The sequence below is a fragment of the Nomascus leucogenys genome, chromosome 10 (genome assembly GCF_006542625.1).
Source record: "Nomascus leucogenys isolate Asia chromosome 10, Asia_NLE_v1, whole genome shotgun sequence".
Classification (NCBI taxonomy): Eukaryota; Metazoa; Chordata; class Mammalia; order Primates; family Hylobatidae; genus Nomascus; species Nomascus leucogenys.
In genome coordinates this window covers 63,644,596-63,657,963 of record NC_044390.1, presented here as the reverse complement: position 1 = coordinate 63,657,963, position 13,368 = coordinate 63,644,596, and the positions used below count along the sequence as shown (strand labels likewise).

General features: G+C 47.4%; 1 protein-coding gene across 1 annotated transcript in view; it reads right to left on the bottom strand.

The window, feature by feature from the left end:
* CCDC155 (coiled-coil domain containing 155) overlaps positions 1 to 2,362 on the bottom strand; it is a 30,010-nt gene extending 27,648 nt beyond the window's left edge. Inside the window, exons 1-2 of the mRNA XM_030821049.1 lie at positions 2,318 to 2,362; positions 218 to 1,010 (exon numbers count right to left, since the gene is read on the bottom strand). The gene's annotated coding sequence lies outside the window, so the exon portion shown is untranslated. The remainder of the gene's footprint in view (positions 1 to 217; positions 1,011 to 2,317) is intronic.
* Positions 2,363 to 13,368: the final 11,006 nt, after the last annotated feature.

The following is a 13,368-nucleotide window of genomic DNA, read 5'->3' as shown; positions in this document are numbered from 1 at the left end:
TCTTCACATGGCTTGTCGCTGGCCCAGGCTGCCTGGTCTTCCTCCCTGGCCTTTGTCCCAGCCTCCTATCCCCAGGCTTGCCCTCCAGTCTGTCCCCACAGGGCCCCAGAGCTGACCTGCCCCTCCCCTGCTAAGTACCCTTCCATGGCTCCCCGAACCCTGGGGACAGGCTAGACCCTGGCCCTGACGCCAAGGCCCTGCACGGCTGACCGCCCACCTCAGCACCCCAAATCGCACATGATGCTCCAGCCACTCTGAGCTGCAGACCGCTCCCACGCCCAGGTCTCTGCCTGGGATGCTCTCCTGCATCCTGCCTCGGCTTCACGTGGCCTCTGTCGGGAAGCGAGGGGCCGTGTCTGGCTCCCACACGGCCCTGGGCAGCTGCCGATCTTGCCACATCAGCCTGGATTTGGCCGGCTGGCTTCTCACGGGAGTTTGATCCTGACTTGCCCCTGCTCCTGAGCCTCCCATGGCTCCCTAATGCCCCCGGACTAAGTTCCAGTCCCTCAGGCTAGAGTGGCATTGAGTAGTCTCTGAAGCTCCTGCCTCTTCCTGTCCCTTTTCTCTCCATCGGGCAACCCCTAGGTCTCTCCTCATCACGGCCCCAAACCTGCTGCTCCCCTGGGTTCCAACTCAGGATGTACATGGTCCCTCAAGCCCAGGCCACCTCCTCCTCATCCCTACCAGCCCCACTTGCAGCTGCTCTGGGCAGTCCCTGCAGCAGTGACAGGAGTTTGGGGGGCCCCATCCTGCCTCCATTCCACCCAGGCCGACCCAACACCTTAGTGGCCGCACTCTGGGGGCTACAGAGAGACCTGGGCGCTGCTATCATCACAGCGGGCACGGGCGCCCCTTGGGGCCACCAGTCGAGCCTGGGCTCGCCTGTCCTCACCCAGCTCCCCCAGCGCCTGCTCTCCCCAAGCCACGTGGGCCCGCTGCCACTGTGCGCTTCTGGAACGTTCTGGAAACACGGGTCTTTGAAGAGAAGCCCTTCCAGGGTCTGGAACACCCTGCAGGGTGCAAAGGGGGGCGATGGCCTTGGCTGGGCCCTGGCGCACGGCGTGGGTTCGGGATGGAGTCCTGAGGGACCCAGGGGTGTTGGCTGATCTCGGGGGTCTGATGGGACTGGGACAGGGACACTGAACCAGGATGGGGCCCTGGCAGGAGCTCTGGGTGGTGTGGGCCTTGGCGGGCTTTCAAGGGCTCTGACAGGATTTTTGGGGGGTCTCTGGCTGGATTTCTGGGGAGTGTCTGGCTGGATTTTGGGGATTTTGATTTCTGTGGGGGTTTGACTGGATTTCAGGGGTCTCTGGCTGGATTTCGGGGGTCTTGATTTCTGCAGGGGTCTGATTGGATTTCTGGGGGTTCTCTGACTGGATTTTGGGCGTCTTGATTTCTGGGGGTCTCTGACTGGATTTTAGGGGTCTTGATTTATTTGGGGTCTCTGGATTTTGGGGGTCTTGATTTCTGCGGGGGTCTCTGACTGGATTTCTGGGGGTCTCTGGCTGGATTTTGGGGGTCTTGATTTCTGCAGGGGTCTGACTGGATTTCTGGGGGGTCTCTGGCTTGGTTTTGGAGGTCTTGATTTCTAGGGGGGTCTCTGAATTTCTGGGGGTCTCTGGCTGGATTTGGAGGGTCTTGGTTTCTGCGGAGGTCTCTGAATGCATTTTGGGATCTCCATTTCTGGCGTGTCTTTGATGGACTTCTGTGCTCTCTGACGGAATCTGAGGTCTGACTGGGTTTGGGAGGGGACCTGCCAGGATTTCTGGGGATCTCTGACAGGAGTCTAGGTGGCTCTGCTGATTTGGGGAGAGTAATAGGATTTTGGGGAAAGTTTCTGGCAGGCTCTGAGGAAGAAGTCTGACAGAATTTCTAGACAATTCTGACAGGATTTTGGGGGTCACCTATAAGATTTCCTGGTGGACTCCTTTCAGTATTTCTGAGGGGATGTGGTCAGGATTTTTTTTTTTTTTTTTTTTTTGAGATGGAGTCTCACTCTTGTCACCCAGGCTGGAGTGCAGTGGCGCGATCTCAGCTCACTGCAACCTCTGCCTTCCAGGTTCAAGCAGTTCTCCTGCCTCAGCCTCCCGAGTAGCTGGGATTATAGGCACGCGCCACTACGCCTGGCTAATTTTTTGTATTTTTAGTAGAGACGGGGTTTCACTTCCCCGGGATGGTCTCTATCTTCTGACCTCGTGATCCGCCCGGGGCCCTGACGCAGGGGAATCTCTCCCACAATACGGGGGGGCTTCGCTAGGATTTCGGTAGGGGCTGGGAAGGGCCATTCTGGGGAACCTCGCCGCGGGGCAGGGCGCACCTGGAGCCACGTCCTAGTCTCGGGACACAACGGACGTCCACGAACGACGAACGGCAGTTGAGTTGGGGGAGGTGCGCGTGAGCTTTTCCCGCCAGAAAAAGCAAAAGGAGGCGGGAGGTCGCGAGTGCGCGTGCGCAGCGTCTGAGCCCCGCCCCTCCCCGCCCGGTCGCCTCCTAAGACGCAGGTGCACACCGGCGGCCGACGCGTGCCACGCATGCGCGCTGGCGTAGCAGGCAGTGGCCACGGAGTTTGTCTGGTGGTGGAAGGCGGGGGTGGCTGCGCCCGCCATGCTGGGGCTGGTGTTCTTCTCTTTGGCTTCAGGCTTTGGTGAAATGGGCTGAGGAAGGGGGAATTGAACTGAGAGACTCCTTGTCCGTCCCCCATTTCTTTCTTTTTTTGAGATGGAGTCTCGCTGTGTCGCCCAGGCTGGAGTGTAGTGGCACAATCTCAGCTCACTGCAACCTCCGCCTCCCGGGTTCAAGCAATTCTCCTGCCTCAGCCTCCCGAGTAGCTGGGATTACATGTGCCCGCCACCACACCTGGCTAATTTTTGTATTTTTAGTAGAGACGGGGTTTCACCACGTTGGCCAGGCCGGTACCGAACTCCCAACCTCAGGTGATCCACCCGCCTCGGCCTTCCAAAGTGCTGGGATTACAGGCGTGAGCCACAGCGCCTGGCCTGGCCTTTTTATATATTGCCAGATTTTCTTTTCTTTTCTTTTCTGTAAGATCCTTGTTGGGTTTTGTTAACAAGGCTATGCTGATATAATGTGTGGAGAAGTGTTCTCTCTTTTTCTGTTCTTTGGAAGTGCTAGTGTAGGATTGATGTTATTTATTTTTTATGTGTTTGGAAGAAGTCACCAGCCATCTGGACCTAGAGTTTTCTTTGTGGAAAGACTTTAAATTACAAATTCTATTTCTTTTATAAAAATACAACTATTCAGATGTTCTATTTTATTTCTGGTAAGTTGTGGTTTTGGTAAGTTGTGGTTTTCAAGGAATTTTTCCATTTTATCTAAAATTTCAAATAATTTGCAGAAAGTTCATAATATTGCCTTTTTTTGGAGGGGGAGAAACATGGTCTTATGTTAGGCTGGTCTCGAACTCCTGGCCTCAAATGATCCTCCCACCTTGGCCTCCCAAAGTGCTGGGGTTACTGGCATGAGCCACCATGCCCAGCCAATCTTTTTAATATCTGTAAGATCTGTGGTGACGGATATTAATAATTTGTGCCATCTCTCTTCTCTCCCTTCCCCTCTGCTCCTCTCCTCCCCTTACCCCACTCCCCTCCCCTCATCTCCCCTCCCACCTCCCTTCCCTTCCCCCCCTTCCCCTCCCCTCCCGCTTCCCCTCCGCATCCACTGCCTCCCCTCCTCCCTCCCCTTCCTCCCCTCCCCCCTCCTCTCTTTTTGAGACAGGGTCTCACCCAGGCTAGAGTGCAGTAATGTGACCCTAGCTCACTGCAGCCTCCATCTCCTGGGCTCAAGTAATCCTCCCACCTCAGCCTCCTTAGTAGGTGGGACTACAGCCATGTGCCCTCAAGCCCCTGATCTGCTGTTCTTTTTTCAGCTTTACCCCCGCAACTTCTTGAGGTGAATGCTTAGGTCACTGATATTTTTAGGTCATTAGGCCATTGATTTTTTTTTTTTGAGACGGAGTTTCACTCTCACCCAGGCTGGAGTGCAGTGGTGCAGTCTTGGATCACTGCAAACTCTGCCTCCCGAGTTCAAGCGATTCTCCTGCCTCAACCTACTGAGTAGCTGGGATTACAGGCGTGCCCCGCCATGCCTGGCTAATTTTTTGTATGTTTAGTAGAGTCAGGGTTTCACCATGTTGGCCAGACTGGTCTTGAACTCCTGACCTTGGGTGAGCCGCCTGCCTTGGCCTCCTAAAGTGCTGGGATTAGAGGCGTGAGCCACTGTGCTGATGCCAGGTCATGTGCCCAGCCAGGTCATTTGATTTTTAAAGATCTCTTCTTCTAATACATGCATTTAGAGCCATCATTTGCCTTCTAAAAACTTCTGTAGCTACACTTGACACATTTGTTATGCCACATTTCTATTATTATTATTATTTTTTGAGACAGAGTCTCGATCTGTCACCCAGGCTGGAGTGCAATGGCACGATCTTGGCTCACTGCAATCTCCGCCTCCTGGGTTCAAATGATTCTCCTGCCTCAGCCTCCTGAGTAGCTGGGATTACAGGCATGCACCAGCACACCTGGCTAATTTTTGTATCTTTAGTAGAGATGGGGGTTTCTCCATGTTGGCTAGGCTGGTCTCGAACTCCTGACCTCAAGTGATCTGCCTGCCTCAGCCTCCCAGAGTGCTGAGATTATCAGCATGAGCCACCATGCCTGGCCACGTTTCCATTATTATCAATTCAAAATATTTTCTAATTTGACCTGAGTGATAATTTTTAGAGATATATTGCTTACTTTCCGGTTATTTTATGACTTCCCTGCTACCTTTTTATTATTTATTTATTTTTGAGATGGAGTCTCGCTTTGTCGCCAGGTTGGAGTGCAGTGGCACGATCTTGGCTCACTACAACGTGTGCCTCCTGGATTCAAGCGATGCTTCTGCCTCAGCCTCCTGCATAGCTGGGACTACAGGCATGCACCACCACAGCCAACTATATATATATATATATATATATATATATTTTTTGTATATTTAGTAGAGACGGGGTTTCACCATGTTAGCCAGGATGGTTTCGATCTCTTGACCTTGTGATTCGTCTGCCTCAGCCTCCCAAAGTGCTGAGATTACAGGCGTGAGCCACTGCACCCGGCCCCCTGGTATCTTTTTATTATTGCTTCCTACTTAATTCAGTGTGGTCAGAAAACATACAAACATACTCTATATGATTTCATTTCTTTGACATTTGTTGAGATTTGCTTTATAGTCCACGATTTGGTCTATTTTAGCAAATGCTTCGTGTATATTTGAAAAGAGTGGCTGGGCGTGGTGGCTCATACCTGTAATCCCAGCACTTTGGAAGGCCAAGTTGGGTGGATCACCTGAGGTCAGGAGTTCAAGACCAGCCTGGCCAACAAGGTGAAAGCCCGTCTCTACTAAAAATACAAAATTAGCCAGATGTGGTGGCATGTGCCTGTAATCCCAGCTACTCAGGAGGCTGAGGCAGGAGAATTGCTTGAACCCAGGAGGTGGAGGCTGCAGTGAGCTGAGATCGCACCACTGCACTACAGCCTGGGCAAGACAGAGCGAGACTCCATCTCAAAAAAAAAGAAAAAAAAAAAGGCCAGGCGTGGTGGCTCACGCCTGTAATCCCAGCACTTTGGGAGGCTAAGGTGGGTGGATCACCTGAGGTTGGGAGTTCGAGACCATCCTGGCCAACATGGTGAAACACCATCTCTACTAAAAATAAAAAAAATTAGTGGGGCATGGTGGTACACGCCTGTCTTCCCAGCTACTCGGGAGGCTGAGGCAGGAGAGTTGCTTGAACCTGGGAGGCAGAGGTTGCGATGAGCCGAGATTGTGCCACTGGACTCTGGACTCCAGCATGGGCAACAAGAGTGAAACTCTGTCTCAAAAAAAAAAAAAAAAAAAAAAGGAAAAGAACAGAGTGCATATCCTGCAGGTCAGCTATGTCAGTTCAAGTTTGTCAATCATGCTGTTCAAATCTTTAATTACTGTTTGTTTCTTGTACTGAATGACTGTGGATTTTTCCATCTGTCCTTTCAGTTCTGTCATTTTTGCTTTATATATGTTGAAGCTATATTATTAAATGCATACAGATTTAGAATGGTTATATCCTCCTGGTGACTTGACCCCTTTATTATCTTGAAATGTCCTTTTTTGCTTCTAGCAATGCTTTTTGCCTTAATGGCTACTTTGATGTAGAGATTGCTCCAACTTTCTTTGGTTAGTGTTTATATAGGGTATCTTTTTCATCCTGTAACTTTCCATCTTTTTGTGTGCTTATATTTAAGGCATGTCTCTTGTAACAGCATATAGTTGGGTTTTGTTTTTATGCTGACTGCTGATTTTTGACTTTACCAAAACTCTTAGTGAAGTGTAATATTTATATAGAACAGTCCATAGATCATAAGTGATAAGCTTTATGAATTTTCAGAAATTGAACACATCTGTGTTATCTAAACCCAGATCAAGATATAACATACTACCTGCCTCCAAGACTCTTCCTCATGGCTCCTTCCAGTCCCTACTCTCCTAAGGGTAACTTTTACCCTAATTTCTTTTTCTTTTTTTTTTTTAGATGGAGTCTCGCTCTGTCGCCCAGGCTGGAGTGCAGTGGCGCAATCTCGGCTCACTGCAAGCTCCGCCTCCCAGGTTCACGCCATTCTCCTGCCTCAGCCTCTCCGAGTAGCTGGGACTACAGGTGCCCGCCACCACGCCCGGCTAATTTTTTGTATTTTTTTTTAGTAGAGATGGGGTTTCACCGTGGTCTTGATCTTCTGACCTTGTGATCCGCCCACCTTGGCCTCCCAAAGTGCTGGGATTACAAGCGTGAGCCACCGCGCCCAGCCAATTTCTTTTCTTTTTCTTTCTTTTTTTTTTTTTTTTTTTTTTTTGAGACAAAGTCTCCTTCTGTGGCCCAGGCTGGAGTGCAGTGGCGCAATCTTGTCTTACTGCAAACTCTGCCTCCTAGGTTCAAGTGATTCTCGTGCCTCAGCCTCCGAGTAGCTGGGATTACAGGCATGTGCCACCGTATCTGGCTAATTTTTGTATTTTTAGTAGAGATGGGGTTTCACCATGTTGGCCAGGCTGGTCTCGAACTCCTGACCTCAGGTGATCCGCCCACTTCAGCCTCCCAAAGTGCTGGGATTACATGCATGAGCCACTGTGCCCGGCCTACCCCAATTTCTAATGACATAGATAAGCTTTATTTGTTTTCTTATTCAGAATAAATAAAACCATACAGAAACATTTTCGTTTCTGGTTCTTTCTTTCTGGTTTCTCTGTCGTATAAGATTCAACCATGTTGTTGCGTGTAGTTGTAGATCAGAAAATCTATGCCTTTTATTTGGAGTATTTAGTGTCAGTTACTTAAAAATATCTTTATACAGTATTAAAAAAATCTCAAACATACATAAAGTAAACATAAGGAACCCATATATACCTAACACATAGCTTTAGCAATTATCAACGTTCTGCCCTTTTTTTTTTGGAAACAGGGTCTCACTCTGTTACCCAGGCTGGAGTACAGTGGTGCATTCTTGACTGACTGCAACCTCCACCTCCCAGGCTCAAGCGATCCTCCCACCTTGGATCTGTGAGTTGATGTCTTTCATCAATTTTGTAAAATTCTTGCCCAGGAGTTCTTTAGTATTGCTTCCTCCTCATTGTCTTTTTCCTCTCTTCTGGGAGTCTAGTATATATTTCTTAGAACTTTTAACCATGACCTGTATGTCTCATATGTTTTTAATGTATTTTCTACCCTATTTCTGTGTAATTTAATCTAGATATTTTCTATTGATCTATTTTCCAGTGTGTCTTACCTGCTGTGGGACTAATCTACTGAATTTTTATTTTAATTAATTTATTTTTAAGCTCTAGAATTTATATTGGATTTTCCCTCCTCCTTAGATTCCAGTTCTCTGATGAAATTATCCATCTTTTCATTTATTTTTGGGGAATATATTAATTATAGTTATTTGAAAGCCTGTATCTGAGAACTCTAATATCTGGATCACCTTTGGGTACATACTTCTAGTGTATGTTTTTTCTCTTGGTTTTCTGTCATTTGGTTTTGTTTCCTGGCAAGACTGGTAATTTTTAAATTAAAATATAAAAATTGGATGGTATTATCTTCCCTTGGAAAGAATTTAATTTCCTTGGCTGGGCGCGATGGCTCACGCCTGTAATCCCAGCACTTTGGGAGGCTGAGATGGGTGGATCACAAAGTCAGGAGTTCAAGACCAGCCTTGCTAATATGGTGAAACCCCATCTCCGTGTTCAAATGACTCATGCCTCAGTCTCCCGAGTAGCTGGGATTACAGGTGCCTGCCACCATGCCTAACTAATTTTTGTATTTTTAGTAGAGACAGGGTTTCACCATGTTGGCCAGACTGGTCTTGAACTCCTGACCTCAGGTGATCCTCCTGCCTCCGCCTCTCAAAGTGTTGGGATTACAGGTGTGAACCATCGTGCCCAGCTTGTATTCAGCTTGTATAGTTTTTGGTGGGGAGGTAGTCAGCTACTAGCTACTCCATCATAGTGGCAAGCAAAAGTCTGGATAATCTTTTTGATGAGTAAATACATATATGTTACTTCTTTAATTGTAACACTTAGCTCACTTCCCATTTTAAATAGAATAACATAAAAACTCCTTACTATGCCCGAAAGACCTTGCATGGTCTGCTCTCCTGTACCCTACGTCTACTTTTGTGATCTTATCCCCTGTTTATCTCCATCGATAACTGCTCTGTCCACCTTGGCTTCCTTGTTTTTGATCAAGCCAAGCCATTTCCAACCTCAGGACCTTTGCACTTGCTATTCCCTCAGCCTGAAAGTCTCTTTCTCCAGATTTACCACGGACAGGATTTGCTCCATTACCCCAGTTCAGTCTCTGTATATATCAAAGTGCCTCCCTCTGTGTATGTATCAGAGAGACTACCCTATCTAAGATGAGCTCGGTCCCCTCAGAGTTTCCTTTCTGCCTGATATTGCTTTATTCTTCACAGCATTTGCCATTGCTTGATACATATTTATTGTTTCTCTCCCCCACCAAATCCCATGATGCTGGGGCATTGTTTATTCACTGCTTAATCCCCACTGCTTAGAATAGTGTTGGGGGTCTGGGCACATTGGTTCATGCCTGTAATCCCAGGACTTTGGGAAGCTGAGGCAGGCAGATCGCTTGAGCCCAGGAGCCCAAGATCAGCCTGGGTAACATGGAGAAACCACATTTCTACAAAAAAAATTTACAAAAATTAACTGAGCATGGTGGCATATGCCTGTGGTCCCAGCTACTCAGGAGGCTGAGGTGGGAGGATCACCTGAGCCCAGGAGGCAGAGGTTACAGTGAGCTGAGATCACACCACTGCACTCCAGCCTGGGCGACAAAGTGAGACTCCATCCCCTGTCCACCTCCCCGCCCCCCCAAAAAAACCCAAAGTCTTATGAATTAACACTTCTTTTCCAGTCAAAAAATCAGGATAGTATCAGGGAATACCAGACCTGCTAACTGAGTAGATGTTGGGGGTCTCACCCAGGTGTGTGAAGCCACTGGGAGGAAGACGCTGAAATAGTCTGAGATGTAGTGGTTGTGGGTGGGTCCATGGTATTTTCTTGAGGGAAGCGAGGCCCAGGAGATAGTGGTCCATCCCCATCCTCTATTGCTTTCTTCCTCTCTAATTGAGCTAATGCCCAGTTAAGTCTTCAAAGATCTTGAGCACTGAGAGGCTTTTAGGCCCCCTCCTCCTCTATAACATAATAATGTAAAGTGGAGACCAGCTGCTAGTAAAGCACTAAATACAAAAGGTAAAACTATAAAATTAATAAAAGAAAACGTAGGAAAGTATTAATGACTTCTTTTAGGGATCCCAAAAGGATGAATCATAAGTCAAAAAAATTAATTTGATTACATCAGTATTAAGGGTTTCTATTCATCAAGGATCCCAAGGGCCAAGATCATGAGAGATGAGATGAGGACCAGCGGAAGATATTTGCAGTGTCTAAAATTGACCAGGGCTGGGCGTGGTGGCTCATGCCTGTAATCCCAGCACTTTGGGAGGCCAAGGCGGGCAGATCACCTGAGGTCAGGAGTTTGAGACCGGCCTGGCCAACAGATTTTGTATTTTTGTACTAAAAATACAAAAATTAGCTGGATGTGGTGGAGCATGCCTATAATCCCAACTACTTGGGATGCTGAGGCAGGAGAATAGCTTGAATCTGGGAGGTGGAGGTTGTGGTGAGCTGAGATCACACCACTACACTCCAGCCTGGGCGACAGATTGAGACTCCATCTCAAAAAAAAATAAAAAATAAAAAAAATAAAATTGACAAGGGATTAAAAGGTAGGTGATTGAAGGAACTCCTACAAATCAAAAAGAAAAAGATAACAACCCAACAGAAAAAGATGACCAAGAATTTACAGAAAAGCAGGCAATTTATAGAAGGGGAAATCCAAAAAACTAACAGATATGTGATAAGGAACTTAAAAGATTAGTAACCAGAAACATTCCAATTAAAGCAACAGGAAACTACCCTTTTTAGATTGGCAGATTTGAACAAGCTGAATAATGCTTTATCATCTAGGGTTTGATCAGAGAAGCAGATCCATTGTGACTTATACAGTTCATCCTTGAACAATCCCACATAGCTGGGATTATAGGCATGCGCCACCATGCCCAGCTAACTTTTGTATTTTTAGTGGAGATGGGGTTTCACTATGTTGGTCAGGCTGGTCTCAAAGTCCTGACCTCAGGTGGTCCTCCCACCTCAGCCTCCAAAATTCCTGGGGTTACAGGCATAAGCTACCGTGCCCGGTGATTTTATTTTTTTTAACCCTCTCCTAACTTCCTCTGATTTCCTTAATAACATTTTCTTTTCTCTAGCTCACTTTATTGTTTGAATATAGTATATAATACATATAACACAGCCAGGCATGGTGGCTCACGCCTGTAATCCCAGAACTTTGGGAGGCCAAGGTGAGCTGATCGCTTGAGCCTAGGAATTGAGACACCCCTGGGCAACATGGTGAAACCCTCATCTCTACTAAAAATACAAAAATTAGCCAGGTGTGGTTGTGAGAGCCTTACCTGTGGTCCTGCCTACCTGGGAGGCTGAGGAGGGGGGATCGCTTGAATCAGGGGGGTCGAGGCTGGAGTGAGCTATGATTGCGCCACTGCACTCCACCCTGGGTGACAGGGCAAGATCCTGTATCAAAAAAAAATCCCCAAAAACATATAAAATATATGTGTTCATCTACTGTTTATGTAAAGCTTCTGGTCAGTAGCATGCTATTAGTCATTAAGTTTTTGGGGAGTCAAAATTGATCTTCAGATTTTTTACCTCACGGGGTTAGTCCCCTAAACCCTGAGTTGTTCAGGGTAAACTGTTTAATAGAATTATTAACTAATTGTTTTAACAGCTTTATTGAGTTATCATTCACACACCACATAATTTACCCATTCAAAATGTATAATTCAGTGGTTTTCAGTATACTCACAGAGTTCTACAATCATCACAATTAATTTTAGCACATTTTCATCACTCCAGAACAAAGCCCCACATCTCTTAGCCATTATCCCTAATGCAACCTTCCTTTCCGTGAAGCCCCACATAACCATGAATCTGCTTTCTGTCTCTGTAGATTTGCCTTGTTAAATAAATTTTATAGGAAGCCATTGGTTTGGACTGAGCTCATGCACTAGGCCCAAGAGACCAGTGAAGTCACTCATGCTACAGTTTCATGTCAGCAAGCTGAAACTAAGTTATATGACCTCTGAGAATTTAGGGGAGACAGGAGAGAGAGAGATAATAGCCACATCTTCTAGCTAGCATGATAAGGAAGTCCCCTCTGTTTTAACCTTTACAAGCAAAGTAACTTTGTTTATTTGTTTTTTTGTTTGTTTTTTGAGACGGAGTCTTGCTCTGTCGCCCAGGCTGGAGTGCAGTGGTGTGATCTCGGCTGACTGCAACCTTCACCTCCTGGGTTCAAGCAATTATTCTGCCTCAGCCTCCCGAGTAGCTGGGATTACAGGCACCCACTGCCATGTCTGGTTAATTTTTTGTATTTTTAGTAGAGATGTGGTTTCACCGTGTTGGCCAGGCTAGTCTCGAACACCTGACCTCAGGTGATCCACCCGCCTCAGCCTTCTAAAGTGCTGGGGTACAGGTGTGAGCCACCACACCTGGCCACAAGTAAAGTAACTTTGAAATGACCAATTGGGGCCGGGCACGGTGGTTCACGCCTGTAATCCCAGCACTTTGGGAGGCCGAGGCGGGCGGATCACGAGGTCAGGAGATGGAGACCATCCTGGCTAACATGGTGAAACCCCGTCTCTACTAAAAATACAAAAATTAGCCGGGCATGGTGGTGGGCGCCTGTAGTCGAGCTACTCAGGAGGCTGAGGCAGGAGAATCACTTGAACCCAGGAGGCAAAGATTGCAGTGAGCCGAGATGGCACCACTGCACTGCAGCCTGGGCGACAGAGCGAGACTCCCATCTCAAAGAAAAAAAAAAAAAGAAAGGAGGTATTCAAAATGAATCTGAAAGGATAGTTTGATGACAGATAATAATTGTTCTGTAATAAAAAATTAAAAAATGTAATCCCTGGCCGGGCACAGTAGCTCACGCCTGTAATCCCAGCACTTTGGGAGGCTGAGGTGGGTGGATCACTTGAGGTCAGGAGTTTGAGACCAGCCTGGCCAACATGATGAAACCCTGTCTCTACTAAAAATACAAAAATTAGCTGGGTGCGGTGGCTCACGCCTGTAATCCCAGCACTTTGGGAGGCTGAGGTAGGCGGATCACTTGAGGTCAGTAGTTCAAGACCAGCCTGGCCAACATGGTGAAACCCCGTCTCTACTAAAAATACAAAAATTAGCTGGGTGTGGCAGCAGGAGCCTTTAATCCCAGCTACTCAGGAGGCTGAGGCAGGAGAATCGCTTGAACCCGGGAAGTAGAGATTGCAGTGAGCCGAGATCGTAAACCACCCTTCTCTGCTGGGCTCATGGAAACGCTCATTTTACTTTATAGAATGAGGTATTGCCCTATTCTAGAATTGCAAATAAAAGCCAATGTGGGCCAGGTGCAGTGGTTCACGCCTGTCATCCCAGCACTTTGGAGGGCTGAGGTGGGTGGATCACGAGGTTAGGAGTTCAAGACCAGCCTGGCCAATATGGTGAAAACCTGTCTCTACTAAAAAATACAAAAATTAGCCGGGCATGATAGCACGTACCTGTAGTCCCAGCTACTTGGGAGGCTAAGACAGAAGAATCTCTTGAACTTGGAAGGTGGAGATCACGCCACTGCACTCCATCCAGCCTGGGCTACAGAGTGAGACTGTCTCAAAAACAAAAAAACAGAACAAAAAAACACAATGCGAGGATACAGTG